At 42.4% G+C, this 12178-nt stretch overlaps 30 non-coding genes across 30 annotated transcripts; all 30 read right to left on the bottom strand.

Moving 5' to 3' along the window:
- Positions 1-117: 117 nt before the first annotated feature.
- On the bottom strand, positions 118-233 carry LOC120938319. The gene has a single exon (XR_005748954.1). It is a non-coding gene; the product is annotated as a U5 spliceosomal RNA (small nuclear RNA).
- A 290-nt stretch (positions 234-523) lies between these two features.
- On the bottom strand, positions 524-639 carry LOC120938336. The gene has a single exon (XR_005748971.1). It is a non-coding gene; the product is annotated as a U5 spliceosomal RNA (small nuclear RNA).
- Positions 640-929: 290 nt separating this feature from the next.
- On the bottom strand, positions 930-1045 carry LOC120938249. Its single transcript, XR_005748889.1, has one exon. It is a non-coding gene; the product is annotated as a U5 spliceosomal RNA (small nuclear RNA).
- A 290-nt stretch (positions 1046-1335) lies between these two features.
- Positions 1336-1451, bottom strand: LOC120938318. The gene has a single exon (XR_005748953.1). It is a non-coding gene; the product is annotated as a U5 spliceosomal RNA (small nuclear RNA).
- A 293-nt stretch (positions 1452-1744) lies between these two features.
- LOC120938248 lies at positions 1745-1860 on the bottom strand. The gene has a single exon (XR_005748888.1). It is a non-coding gene; the product is annotated as a U5 spliceosomal RNA (small nuclear RNA).
- A 293-nt stretch (positions 1861-2153) lies between these two features.
- Positions 2154-2269, bottom strand: LOC120938335. Its single transcript, XR_005748970.1, has one exon. It is a non-coding gene; the product is annotated as a U5 spliceosomal RNA (small nuclear RNA).
- A 305-nt stretch (positions 2270-2574) lies between these two features.
- Positions 2575-2690, bottom strand: LOC120938317. Its single transcript, XR_005748952.1, has one exon. It is a non-coding gene; the product is annotated as a U5 spliceosomal RNA (small nuclear RNA).
- Positions 2691-2980: 290 nt separating this feature from the next.
- On the bottom strand, positions 2981-3096 carry LOC120938247. Its single transcript, XR_005748887.1, has one exon. It is a non-coding gene; the product is annotated as a U5 spliceosomal RNA (small nuclear RNA).
- A 287-nt stretch (positions 3097-3383) lies between these two features.
- On the bottom strand, positions 3384-3499 carry LOC120938316. The gene has a single exon (XR_005748951.1). It is a non-coding gene; the product is annotated as a U5 spliceosomal RNA (small nuclear RNA).
- Positions 3500-3795: 296 nt separating this feature from the next.
- LOC120938334 lies at positions 3796-3911 on the bottom strand. The gene has a single exon (XR_005748969.1). It is a non-coding gene; the product is annotated as a U5 spliceosomal RNA (small nuclear RNA).
- A 290-nt stretch (positions 3912-4201) lies between these two features.
- On the bottom strand, positions 4202-4317 carry LOC120938246. Its single transcript, XR_005748886.1, has one exon. It is a non-coding gene; the product is annotated as a U5 spliceosomal RNA (small nuclear RNA).
- Positions 4318-4604: 287 nt separating this feature from the next.
- Positions 4605-4720, bottom strand: LOC120938315. The gene has a single exon (XR_005748950.1). It is a non-coding gene; the product is annotated as a U5 spliceosomal RNA (small nuclear RNA).
- Positions 4721-5013: 293 nt separating this feature from the next.
- On the bottom strand, positions 5014-5129 carry LOC120938245. The gene has a single exon (XR_005748885.1). It is a non-coding gene; the product is annotated as a U5 spliceosomal RNA (small nuclear RNA).
- A 299-nt stretch (positions 5130-5428) lies between these two features.
- Positions 5429-5544, bottom strand: LOC120938333. The gene has a single exon (XR_005748968.1). It is a non-coding gene; the product is annotated as a U5 spliceosomal RNA (small nuclear RNA).
- Positions 5545-5849: 305 nt separating this feature from the next.
- LOC120938314 lies at positions 5850-5965 on the bottom strand. The gene has a single exon (XR_005748949.1). It is a non-coding gene; the product is annotated as a U5 spliceosomal RNA (small nuclear RNA).
- A 290-nt stretch (positions 5966-6255) lies between these two features.
- LOC120938244 lies at positions 6256-6371 on the bottom strand. The gene has a single exon (XR_005748884.1). It is a non-coding gene; the product is annotated as a U5 spliceosomal RNA (small nuclear RNA).
- A 287-nt stretch (positions 6372-6658) lies between these two features.
- On the bottom strand, positions 6659-6774 carry LOC120938312. Its single transcript, XR_005748948.1, has one exon. It is a non-coding gene; the product is annotated as a U5 spliceosomal RNA (small nuclear RNA).
- Positions 6775-7070: 296 nt separating this feature from the next.
- Positions 7071-7186, bottom strand: LOC120938332. The gene has a single exon (XR_005748967.1). It is a non-coding gene; the product is annotated as a U5 spliceosomal RNA (small nuclear RNA).
- A 290-nt stretch (positions 7187-7476) lies between these two features.
- Positions 7477-7592, bottom strand: LOC120938243. The gene has a single exon (XR_005748883.1). It is a non-coding gene; the product is annotated as a U5 spliceosomal RNA (small nuclear RNA).
- Positions 7593-7879: 287 nt separating this feature from the next.
- Positions 7880-7995, bottom strand: LOC120938311. Its single transcript, XR_005748947.1, has one exon. It is a non-coding gene; the product is annotated as a U5 spliceosomal RNA (small nuclear RNA).
- A 293-nt stretch (positions 7996-8288) lies between these two features.
- Positions 8289-8404, bottom strand: LOC120938242. Its single transcript, XR_005748882.1, has one exon. It is a non-coding gene; the product is annotated as a U5 spliceosomal RNA (small nuclear RNA).
- Positions 8405-8697: 293 nt separating this feature from the next.
- On the bottom strand, positions 8698-8813 carry LOC120938331. Its single transcript, XR_005748966.1, has one exon. It is a non-coding gene; the product is annotated as a U5 spliceosomal RNA (small nuclear RNA).
- A 305-nt stretch (positions 8814-9118) lies between these two features.
- On the bottom strand, positions 9119-9234 carry LOC120938310. Its single transcript, XR_005748946.1, has one exon. It is a non-coding gene; the product is annotated as a U5 spliceosomal RNA (small nuclear RNA).
- A 290-nt stretch (positions 9235-9524) lies between these two features.
- On the bottom strand, positions 9525-9640 carry LOC120938241. Its single transcript, XR_005748881.1, has one exon. It is a non-coding gene; the product is annotated as a U5 spliceosomal RNA (small nuclear RNA).
- A 287-nt stretch (positions 9641-9927) lies between these two features.
- Positions 9928-10043, bottom strand: LOC120938309. Its single transcript, XR_005748945.1, has one exon. It is a non-coding gene; the product is annotated as a U5 spliceosomal RNA (small nuclear RNA).
- A 290-nt stretch (positions 10044-10333) lies between these two features.
- On the bottom strand, positions 10334-10449 carry LOC120938240. Its single transcript, XR_005748880.1, has one exon. It is a non-coding gene; the product is annotated as a U5 spliceosomal RNA (small nuclear RNA).
- A 287-nt stretch (positions 10450-10736) lies between these two features.
- On the bottom strand, positions 10737-10852 carry LOC120938373. Its single transcript, XR_005749001.1, has one exon. It is a non-coding gene; the product is annotated as a U5 spliceosomal RNA (small nuclear RNA).
- A 301-nt stretch (positions 10853-11153) lies between these two features.
- LOC120938363 lies at positions 11154-11271 on the bottom strand. Its single transcript, XR_005748992.1, has one exon. It is a non-coding gene; the product is annotated as a U5 spliceosomal RNA (small nuclear RNA).
- A 335-nt stretch (positions 11272-11606) lies between these two features.
- Positions 11607-11723, bottom strand: LOC120938324. Its single transcript, XR_005748959.1, has one exon. It is a non-coding gene; the product is annotated as a U5 spliceosomal RNA (small nuclear RNA).
- Positions 11724-12022: 299 nt separating this feature from the next.
- Positions 12023-12138, bottom strand: LOC120938330. Its single transcript, XR_005748965.1, has one exon. It is a non-coding gene; the product is annotated as a U5 spliceosomal RNA (small nuclear RNA).
- Between the last annotated feature and the right edge of the window lie 40 nt (positions 12139-12178).

The raw sequence follows: 12178 nt of genomic DNA, 5'->3' as shown, positions 1-12178 counted from the left end.
CATCAAATCATTTTCTAGGCCACTTTTACCACCACCACCACCACCAACAACAACAACATTAGTGCCGTCTGCGTGCCTTTCCAAATCAAAGGAACTCAAACTACCTTTCACCAAGGAAGCCTGGCATTAGCCAGGCATAAAAAAAATCACCAAAACTCATGGTTGCTCCTCTCCACAGAAATCTTTTCTTAAAAATCAAAAGACTAAATCACTATATAGAGAAACCAGAGTATAACCCGGCAGAACACAGATGCTAATCAACTCATGGAGACTACAAGTCAGCCTAATTTTCATATCTGTGCAGCTACATGGGGGCGGGAATAAGCAGGCACGCGTAACAATCAGCTTCATCAGAACAATATAAGGCGCATGGCCATGGAATTGGTGGCAAATATATGTGTAGGTGGATCCAGACCATCAAATCATTTTCTAGGCCACTTTTACCACCACCACCAACAACAACATTAACGCCGTCTGCGTGCCTTTCCAAATCACAGGAACTCAAACTACCTTTCACCAAGGAAGCCTGGCATTAGCCAGGCATAAAAAAAAATCACCAAAACTCATGTTTGCTCATCTCCACAGAAATCTTTATGAAAATTCAAAAGACTTAATCACTTTATAGAGAAACCAGAGTATAACCCGGCAGAACACAGATGCTAATCAACTCATGGAGACTACAAGACAGCCTAATTTGCATATCTGTGCAGCTACATGGGGGCGGGAATAAGCAGACACACGTAACAATCAGCTTCATCAGAACAATATAAGGCGCATGGCCATGGAATTGGTGGCAAATATATGTGTAGGTGGATCCAGACCATCAAATCATTTTCTAGGCCACTTTTACCACCACCACCAACAACAACATTAACGCTGTCTGTGTGCCTTTCCAAATCACAGGAACTCAAACTACCTTTCACCAAGGAAGCCTGGCATTAGCCAGGCATAAAAAAAAATCACCAAAACTCATGTTTGCTCCTCTCCACAGAAATCTTTATGAAAATTCAAAAGACTTAATCACTTTATAGAGAAACCAGAGTATAACCCGGCAGAACACAGATGCTAATCAACTCATGGAGACTACAAGACAGGCTAATTTGCATATCTGTGCAGCTACATGGGGGCGGGAATAAGCAGGCACGCGTAACAATCAGCTTCATCAGAACAATATAAGGCGCATGGCCATGGAATTGGTGGCAAATATATGTGTAGGTGGATCCAGACCATCAAATCATTTTCTAGGCCACTTTTACCACCACCAACAACAACAACATTAGTGCCGTCTGCGTGCCTTTCCAAATCAAAGGAACTCAAACTACCTTTCACCAAGGAAGCCTGGCATTAGCCAGGCATAAAAAAAATCACCAAAACTCATGGTTGCTCCTCTCCACAGAAATCTTTTCTTAAAAATCAAAAGACTAAATCACTATATAGAGAAACCAGAGTATAACCCGGCAGAACACAGATGCTAATCAACTCATGGAGACTACAAGTCAGCCTAATTTTCATATCTGTGCAGCTACATGGGGGCGGGAATAAGCAGGCACGCTTAACAATCAGCTTCATCAGAACAATATAAGGCACATGGCCATGAAATTGGTGGCAAATATATGTGTAGGTGGATCCAGACCATCAAATCATTTTCTAGGCCACTTTTACCACCACCACCACCAACAACAACATTAACGTCTTCTGCGTGCCTTTCCAAATCACAGGAACTCAAACTACCTTTCACCAAGGAAGCCTGGCATTAGCCAGGCATAAAAAAAAATCACCAAAACTCATGTTTGCTCCTCTCCACAGAAATCTTTATGAAAATTCAAAAGACTTAATCACTTTATAGAGAAACCAGAGTATAACCCGGCAGAACACAGATGCTAATCAACTCATGGAGACTACAAGACAGCCTAATTTGCATATCTGTGCAGCTACATGGGGGCAGGAATAAGCAGGCACGCGTAACAATCAGCTTCATCAGAACAATATAAGGCGCATGGCCATGGAATTGGTGGCAAATATATGTGTAGGTGGATCCAGACCATCAAATCATTTTCTAGGCCACTTTTACCACCACCACCACCAACAACAACATTAAAGCCGTCTGCGTGCCTTTCCAAATCACAGGAACTCAAACTACCTTTCACCAAGGAAGCCTGGCATTAGCCAGGCATAAAAAAAAATCACCAAAACTCATGTTTGCTCATCTCCACAGAAATCTTTATGAAAATTCAAAAGACTTAATCACTTTATAGAGAAACCAGAGTATAACCCGGCAGAACACAGATGCTAATCAACTCATGGAGACTACAAGACAGCCTAATTTTCATATCTGTGCAGCTACAAGGGGGCGGGAATATGCAGGCACGCGTAACAATCAGCTTCATCAGAACAATATAAGGTGCATGGCCATCGAATTTGTGGCAAATATATGTGTAGGTGGATCCAGACCATCAAATCATTTTCTAGGCCACTTTTACCACCACCACCACCACCAACAACAACAACAACAACATTAGTGCCGTCTGCATGCCTTTCCAAATCAAAGGAGCTCAAACTACCTTTCACCAAGGAAGCCTGGCATTAGCCAGGCATAAAAAAAATCACCAAAACTCATGGTTGCTCCTCTCCACAGAAATCTTTTCTTAAAAATCAAAAGACTAAATCACTATATAGAGAAACCAGAGTATAACCCGGCAGAACACAGATGCTAATCAACTCATGGAGACTACAAGACAGCCTAATTTGCATATCTGTGCAGCTACATGGGGGCGGGAATAAGCAGGCACGCGTAACAATCAGCTTCATCAGAACAATATAAGGCGCATGGCCATGGAATTGGTGGCAAATATATGTGTAGGTGGATCCAGACCATCAAATCATTTTCTAGGCCACTTTTACCACCACCACCAACAACAACATTAACGCTGTCTGTGTGCCTTTCCAAATCACAGGAACTCAAACTACCTTTCACCAAGGAAGCCTGGCATTAGCCAGGCATAAAAAAAAATCACCAAAACTCATGTTTGCTCCTCTCCACAGAAATCTTTATGAAAATTCAAAAGACTTAATCACTTTATAGAGAAACCAGAGTATAACCCGGCAGAACACAGATGCTAATCAACTCATGGAGACTACAAGACAGGCTAATTTGCATATCTGTGAAGCTACATGGGGGCGGGAATAAGCAGGCACGCGTAACAATCAGCTTCATCAGAACAATATAAGGCGCAAGGCCATGGAATTGGTGGCAAATATATGTGTAGGTGGATCCAGACCATCAAATCATTTTCTAGGCCACTTTTACCACCACCAACAACAACATTAGTGCCATCTGCGTGCCTTTCCAAATCAAAGGAACTCAAACTACCTTTCACCAAGGAAGCCTGGCATTAGCCAGGCATAAAAAAAATCACCAAAACTCATGGTTGCTCCTCTCCACAGAAATCTTTTCTTAAAAATCAAAAGACTAAATCACTATATAGAGAAACCAGAGTATAACCCGGCAGAACACAGATGCTAATCAACTCATGGAGACTACAAGTCAGCCTAATTTTCATATCTGTGCAGCTACATGGGGGCGGGAATAAGCAGGCACGCGTAACAATCAGCTTCATCAGAACAATATAAGGCGCATGGCCATGGAATTGGTGGCAAATATATGTGTAGGTGGATCCAGACCATCAAATCATTTTCTAGGCCACTTTTACCACCACCACCACCACCAACAACAACATTAACGCCGTCTGCGTGCCTTTCCAAATCACAGGAACTCAAACTACCTTTCACCAAGGAAGCCTGGCATTAGCCAGGCATAAAAAAAAATCACCAAAACTCATGTTTGCTCATCTCCACAGAAATCTTTATGAAAATTCAAAAGACTTAATCACTTTATAGAGAAACCAGAGTATAACCCGGCAGAACACAGATGCTAATCAACTCATGGAGACTACAAGACAGCCTAATTTGCATATCTGTGCAGCTACATGGGGGCGGGAATAAGCAGGCACGCGTAACAATCAGCTTCATCAGAACAATATAAGGCGCATGGCCATGGAATTGGTGGCAAATATATGTGTAGGTGGATCCAGACCATCAAATCATTTTCTAGGCCACTTTTACCACCACCACCAACAACAACATTAACGCTGTCTGTGTGCCTTTCCAAATCACAGGAACTCAAACTACCTTTCACCAAGGAAGCCTGGCATTAGCCAGGCATAAAAAAAAATCACCAAAACTCATGTTTGCTCCTCTCCACAGAAATCTTTATGAAAATTCAAAAGACTTAATCACTTTATAGAGAAACCAGAGTATAACCCGGCAGAACACAGATGCTAATCAACTCATGGAGACTACAAGACAGGCTAATTTGCATATCTGTGCAGCTACATGGGGGCGGGAATAAGCAGGCACGCGTAACAATCAGCTTCATCAGAACAATATAAGGCGCATGGCCATGGAATTGGTGGCAAATATATGTGTAGGTGGATCCAGACCATCAAATCATTTTCTAGGCCACTTTTACCACCACCAACAACAACATTAGTGCCGTCTGCGTGCCTTTCCAAATCAAAGGAACTCAAACTACCTTTCACCAAGGAAGCCTGGCATTAGCCAGGCATAAAAAAAATCACCAAAACTCATGGTTGCTCCTCTCCACAGAAATCTTTTCTTAAAAATCAAAAGACTAAATCACTATATAGAGAAACCAGAGTATAACCCGGCAGAACACAGATGCTAATCAACTCATGGAGACTACAAGTCAGCCTAATTTTCATATCTGTGCAGCTACATGGGGGCGGGAATAAGCAGGCACGCTTAACAATCAGCTTCATCAGAACAATATAAGGCACATGGCCATGAAATTGGTGGCAAATATATGTGTAGGTGGATCCAGACCATCAAATCATTTTCTAGGCCACTTTTACCACCACCACCACCAACAACAACATTAACGTCTTCTGCGTGCCTTTCCAAATCACAGGAACTCAAACTACCTTTCACCAAGGAAGCCTGGCATTAGCCAGGCATAAAAAAAAATCACCAAAACTCATGTTTGCTCCTCTCCACAGAAATCTTTATGAAAATTCAAAAGACTTAATCACTTTATAGAGAAACCAGAGTATAACCCGGCAGAACACAGATGCTAATCAACTCATGGAGACTACAAGACAGCCTAATTTGCATATCTGTGCAGCTACATGGGGGCAGGAATAAGCAGGCACGCGTAACAATCAGCTTCATCAGAACAATATAAGGCGCATGGCCATGGAATTGGTGGCAAATATATGTGTAGGTGGATCCAGACCATCAAATCATTTTCTAGGCCACTTTTACCACCACCACCACCACCACCAACAACAACATTAAAGCCGTCTGCGTGCCTTTCCAAATCACAGGAACTCAAACTACCTTTCACCAAGGAAGCCTGGCATTAGCCAGGCATAAAAAAAAATCACCAAAACTCATGTTTGCTCATCTCCACAGAAATCTTTATGAAAATTCAAAAGACTTAATCACTTTATAGAGAAACCAGAGTATAACCCGGCAGAACACAGATGCTAATCAACTCATGGAGACTACAAGACAGCCTAATTTTCATATCTGTGCAGCTACAAGGGGGCGGGAATATGCAGGCACGCGTAACAATCAGCTTCATCAGAACAATATAAGGTGCATGGCCATCGAATTTGTGGCAAATATATGTGTAGGTGGATCCAGACCATCAAATCATTTTCTAGGCCACTTTTACCACCACCACCACCACCAACAACAACAACAACAACATTAGTGCCGTCTGCGTGCCTTTCCAAATCAAAGGAGCTCAAACTACCTTTCACCAAGGAAGCCTGGCATTAGCCAGGCATAAAAAAAATCACCAAAACTCATGGTTGCTCCTCTCCACAGAAATCTTTTCTTAAAAATCAAAAGACTAAATCACTATATAGAGAAACCAGAGTATAACCCGGCAGAACACAGATGCTAATCAACTCATGGAGACTACAAGACAGCCTAATTTGCATATCTGTGCAGCTACATGGGGGCGGGAATAAGCAGGCACGCGTAACAATCAGCTTCATCAGAACAATATAAGGCGCATGGCCATGGAATTGGTGGCAAATATATGTGTAGGTGGATCCAGACCATCAAATCATTTTCTAGGCCACTTTTACCACCACCACCAACAACAACATTAACGCTGTCTGTGTGCCTTTCCAAATCACAGGAACTCAAACTACCTTTCACCAAGGAAGCCTGGCATTAGCCAGGCATAAAAAAAAATCACCAAAACTCATGTTTGCTCCTCTCCACAGAAATCTTTATGAAAATTCAAAAGACTTAATCACTTTATAGAGAAACCAGAGTATAACCCGGCAGAACACAGATGCTAATCAACTCATGGAGACTACAAGACAGGCTAATTTGCATATCTGTGAAGCTACATGGGGGCGGGAATAAGCAGGCACGCGTAACAATCAGCTTCATCAGAACAATATAAGGCGCAAGGCCATGGAATTGGTGGCAAATATATGTGTAGGTGGATCCAGACCATCAAATCATTTTCTAGGCCACTTTTACCACCACCAACAACAACATTAGTGCCGTCTGCGTGCCTTTCCAAATCAAAGGAACTCAAACTACCTTTCACCAATGAAGCCTGGCATTAGCCAGGCATAAAAAAAATCACCAAAACTCATGGTTGCTCCTCTCCACAGAAATCTTTTCTTAAAAATCAAAAGACTAAATCACTATATAGAGAAACCAGAGTATAACCCGGCAGAACACAGATGCTAATCAACTCATGGAGACTACAAGTCAGCCTAATTTTCATATCTGTGCAGCTACATGGGGGCGGGAATAAGCAGGCACGCGTAACAATCAGCTTCATCAGAACAATATAAGGCGCATGGCCATGGAATTGGTGGCAAATATATGTGTAGGTGGATCCAGACCATCAAATCATTTTCTAGGCCACTTTTACCACCACCACCACCACCAACAACAACATTAACGCCGTCTGCGTGCCTTTCCAAATCACAGGAACTCAAACTACCTTTCACCAAGGAAGCCTGGCATTAGCCAGGCATAAAAAAAAATCACCAAAACTCATGTTTGCTCATCTCCACAGAAATCTTTATGAAAATTCAAAAGACTTAATCACTTTATAGAGAAACCAGAGTATAACCCGGCAGAACACAGATGCTAATCAACTCATGGAGACTACAAGACAGCCTAATTTGCATATCTGTGCAGCTACATGGGGGCGGGAATAAGCAGGCACGCGTAACAATCAGCTTCATCAGAACAATATAAGGCGCATGGCCATGGAATTGGTGGCAAATATATGTGTAGGTGGATCCAGACCATCAAATCATTTTCTAGGCCACTTTTACCACCACCACCAACAACAACATTAACGCTGTCTGTGTGCCTTTCCAAATCACAGGAACTCAAACTACCTTTCACCAAGGAAGCCTGGCATTAGCCAGGCATAAAAAAAAATCACCAAAACTCATGTTTGCTCCTCTCCACAGAAATCTTTATGAAAATTCAAAAGACTTAATCACTTTATAGAGAAACCAGAGTATAACCCGGCAGAACACAGATGCTAATCAACTCATGGAGACTACAAGACAGGCTAATTTGCATATCTGTGCAGCTACATGGGGGCGGGAATAAGCAGGCACGCGTAACAATCAGCTTCATCAGAACAATATAAGGCGCATGGCCATGGAATTGGTGGCAAATATATGTGTAGGTGGATCCAGACCATCAAATCATTTTCTAGGCCACTTTTACCACCACCAACAACAACATTAGTGCCGTCTGCGTGCCTTTCCAAATCAAAGGAACTCAAACTACCTTTCACCAAGGAAGCCTGGCATTAGCCAGGCATAAAAAAAATCACCAAAACTCATGGTTGCTCCTCTCCACAGAAATCTTTTCTTAAAAATCAAAAGACTAAATCACTATATAGAGAAACCAGAGTATAACCCGGCAGAACACAGATGCTAATCAACTCATGGAGACTACAAGTCAGCCTAATTTTCATATCTGTGCAGCTACATGGGGGCGGGAATAAGCAGGCACGCTTAACAATCAGCTTCATCAGAACAATATAAGGCACATGGCCATGAAATTGGTGGCAAATATATGTGTAGGTGGATCCAGACCATCAAATCATTTTCTAGGCCACTTTTACCACCACCACCACCAACAACAACATTAACGTCTTCTGCGTGCCTTTCCAAATCACAGGAACTCAAACTACCTTTCACCAAGGAAGCCTGGCATTAGCCAGGCATAAAAAAAAATCACCAAAACTCATGTTTGCTCCTCTCCACAGAAATCTTTATGAAAATTCAAAAGACTTAATCACTTTATAGAGAAACCAGAGTATAACCCGGCAGAACACAGATGCTAATCAACTCATGGAGACTACAAGACAGCCTAATTTGCATATCTGTGCAGCTACATGGGGGCAGGAATAAGCAGGCACGCGTAACAATCAGCTTCATCAGAACAATATAAGGCGCATGGCCATGGAATTGGTGGCAAATATATGTGTAGGTGGATCCAGACCATCAAATCATTTTCTAGGCCACTTTTACCACCACCACCACCAACAACAACATTAAAGCCGTCTGCGTGCCTTTCCAAATCACAGGAACTCAAACTACCTTTCACCAAGGAAGCCTGGCATTAGCCAGGCATAAAAAAAAATCACCAAAACTCATGTTTGCTCATCTCCACAGAAATCTTTATGAAAATTCAAAAGACTTAATCACTTTATAGAGAAACCAGAGTATAACCCGGCAGAACACAGATGCTAATCAACTCATGGAGACTACAAGACAGCCTAATTTTCATATCTGTGCAGCTACAAGGGGGCGGGAATATGCAGGCACGCGTAACAATCAGCTTCATCAGAACAATATAAGGTGCATGGCCATCGAATTTGTGGCAAATATATGTGTAGGTGGATCCAGACCATCAAATCATTTTCTAGGCCACTTTTACCACCACCACCACCACCAACAACAACAACAACAACATTAGTGCCGTCTGCGTGCCTTTCCAAATCAAAGGAGCTCAAACTACCTTTCACCAAGGAAGCCTGGCATTAGCCAGGCATAAAAAAAATCACCAAAACTCATGGTTGCTCCTCTCCACAGAAATCTTTTCTTAAAAATCAAAAGACTAAATCACTATATAGAGAAACCAGAGTATAACCCGGCAGAACACAGATGCTAATCAACTCATGGAGACTACAAGACAGCCTAATTTGCATATCTGTGCAGCTACATGGGGGCGGGAATAAGCAGGCACGCGTAACAATCAGCTTCATCAGAACAATATAAGGCGCATGGCCATGGAATTGGTGGCAAATATATGTGTAGGTGGATCCAGACCATCAAATCATTTTCTAGGCCACTTTTACCACCACCACCAACAACAACATTAACGCTGTCTGTGTGCCTTTCCAAATCACAGGAACTCAAACTACCTTTCACCAAGGAAGCCTGGCATTAGCCAGGCATAAAAAAAAATCACCAAAACTCATGTTTGCTCCTCTCCACAGAAATCTTTATGAAAATTCAAAAGACTTAATCACTTTATAGAGAAACCAGAGTATAACCCGGCAGAACACAGATGCTAATCAACTCATGGAGACTACAAGACAGGCTAATTTGCATATCTGTGAAGCTACATGGGGGCGGGAATAAGCAGGCACGCGTAACAATCAGCTTCATCAGAACAATATAAGGCGCAAGGCCATGGAATTGGTGGCAAATATATGTGTAGGTGGATCCAGACCATCAAATCATTTTCTAGGCCACTTTTACCACCACCAACAACAACATTAGTGCCGTCTGCGTGCCTTTCCAAATCAAAGGAGCTCAAACTACCTTTCACCAAGGAAGCCTGGCATTAGCCAGGCATAAAAAAAATCACCAAAACTCATGGTTGCTCCTCTCCACAGAAATCTTTTCTTAAAAATCAAAAGACTAAATCACTATATAGAGAAACCAGAGTATAACCCGGCAGAACACAGATGCTAATCAACTCATGGAGACTACAAGACAGCCTAATTTGCATATCTGTGCAGCTACATGGGGGCGGGAATAAGCAGGCACGCGTAACAATCAGCTTCATCAGAACAATATAAGGCGCATGGCCATGGAATTGGTGGCAAATATATGTGTAGGTGGATCCAGACCATCAAATCATTTTCTAGGCCACTTTTACCACCACCACCAACAACAACATTAACGCTGTCTGTGTGCCTTTCCAAATCACAGGAACTCAAACTACCTTTCACCAAGGAAGCCTGGCATTAGCCAGGCATAAAAAAAAATCACCAAAACTCATGTTTGCTCCTCTCCACAGAAATCTTTATGAAAATTCAAAAGACTTAATCACTTTATAGAGAAACCAGAGTATAACCCGGCAGAACACAGATGCTAATCAACTCATGGAGACTACAAGACAGGCTAATTTGCATATCTGTGAAGCTACATGGGGGCGGGAATAAGCAGGCACGCGTAACAATCAGCTTCATCAGAACAATATAAGGCGCAAGGCCATGGAATTGGTGGCAAATATATGTGTAGGTGGATCCAGACCATCAAATCATTTTCTAGGCCACTTTTACCACCACCAACAACAACATTAGTGCCGTCTGCGTGCCTTTCCAAATCAAAGGAACTCAAACTACCTTTCACCAAGGAAGCCTGGCATTAGCCAGGCATAAAAAAAATCACCAAAACTCATGGTTGCTCCTCTCCACAGAAATCATTTCTTAAAAATCAAAAGACTAAATCACTATATAGAGAAACCAGAGTATAACCCGGCAGAACACAGATGCTAATCAACTCATGGAGACTACAAGTCAGCCTAATTTTCATATCTGTGCAGCTACATGGGGGCGGGAATAAGCAGGCACGCTTAACAATCAGCTTCATCAGAACAATATAAGGCACATGACATGGCCATGAAATTGGTGGCAAATATATGTGTAGGTGGATCCAGACCATCAAATCATTTTCTAGGCCACTTTTACCACCACCACCACCACCAACAACAACATTAACGTCTTCTGCGTGCCTTTCCAAATCACAGGAACTCAAACTACCTTTCACCAAGGAAGCCTGGCATTAGCCAGGCATAAAAAAAAAATCACCAAAACTCATGGTTGCTCCTCTCCACAAAAATCTTTCCTTAAAAGTCAAAAGACTAAATCACTTTATAGAGAAACCAGAGTATAACCCGGCAGAACACAGATGCTAATCAACTCATGGAGACTACAAGACAGCCTAATTTGCATATCTGTGCAGCTACATGGGGGCAGGAATAAGCAGGCACGCGTAACAATCAGCTTCATCAGAACAATATAAGGCGCATGGCCATGGAATTGGTGGCAAATATATGTGTAGGTGGATCCAGACCATCAAATCATTTTCTAGGCCACTTTTACCACCACCACCACCACCACCACCACCACCACCACCACCAACACCACCAACACCACCAACAACAACATTAAAGCCGTCTGCGTGCCTTTCCAAATCACAGGAACTCAAACTACCTTTCACCAAGGAAGCCTGGCATTAGCCAGGCATAAAAAAAAATCACCAAAACTCATGGTTGCTCCTCTCCACAGAAATCTTTTCTTAAAAATCAAAAGACTAAATCACTATATAGAGAAACCAGAGTATAACCCGGCAGAACACAGATGCTAATCAACTCATGGAGACTACAAGTCAGCCTAATTTTCATATCTGTGCAGCTACATGGGGGCGGGAATAAGCAGGCACGCGTAACAATCAGCTTCATCAGAACAATATAAGGCGCATGGCCATGGAATTGGTGGCAAATATATGTGTAGGTGGATCCAGACCATCAAATCATTTTCTAGGCCACTTTTACCACCACCACCACCACCAACAACAACAACATTAACGCCGTCTGCGTGCCTTTCCAAATCACAGGAACTCAAACTACCTTTCACCAAGGAAGCCTGGCATTAGCCAGGCATAAAAAAAAATCACCAAAACTCATGTTTGCTCATCTCCACAGAAATCTTTATGAAAATTCAAAAGACTTAATCACTTTATAGAGAAACCAGAGTATAACCCGGCAGAACACAGATGCTAATCAACTCATGGAGACT

This window comes from Rana temporaria, chromosome 4, assembly GCF_905171775.1.
Source record: "Rana temporaria chromosome 4, aRanTem1.1, whole genome shotgun sequence".
In the NCBI taxonomy this organism is placed as follows: Eukaryota; Metazoa; Chordata; class Amphibia; order Anura; family Ranidae; genus Rana; species Rana temporaria.
The sequence above is the reverse complement of the archived record's forward strand: the minus strand, read 5'-3'. Positions and strand labels throughout refer to the sequence as shown.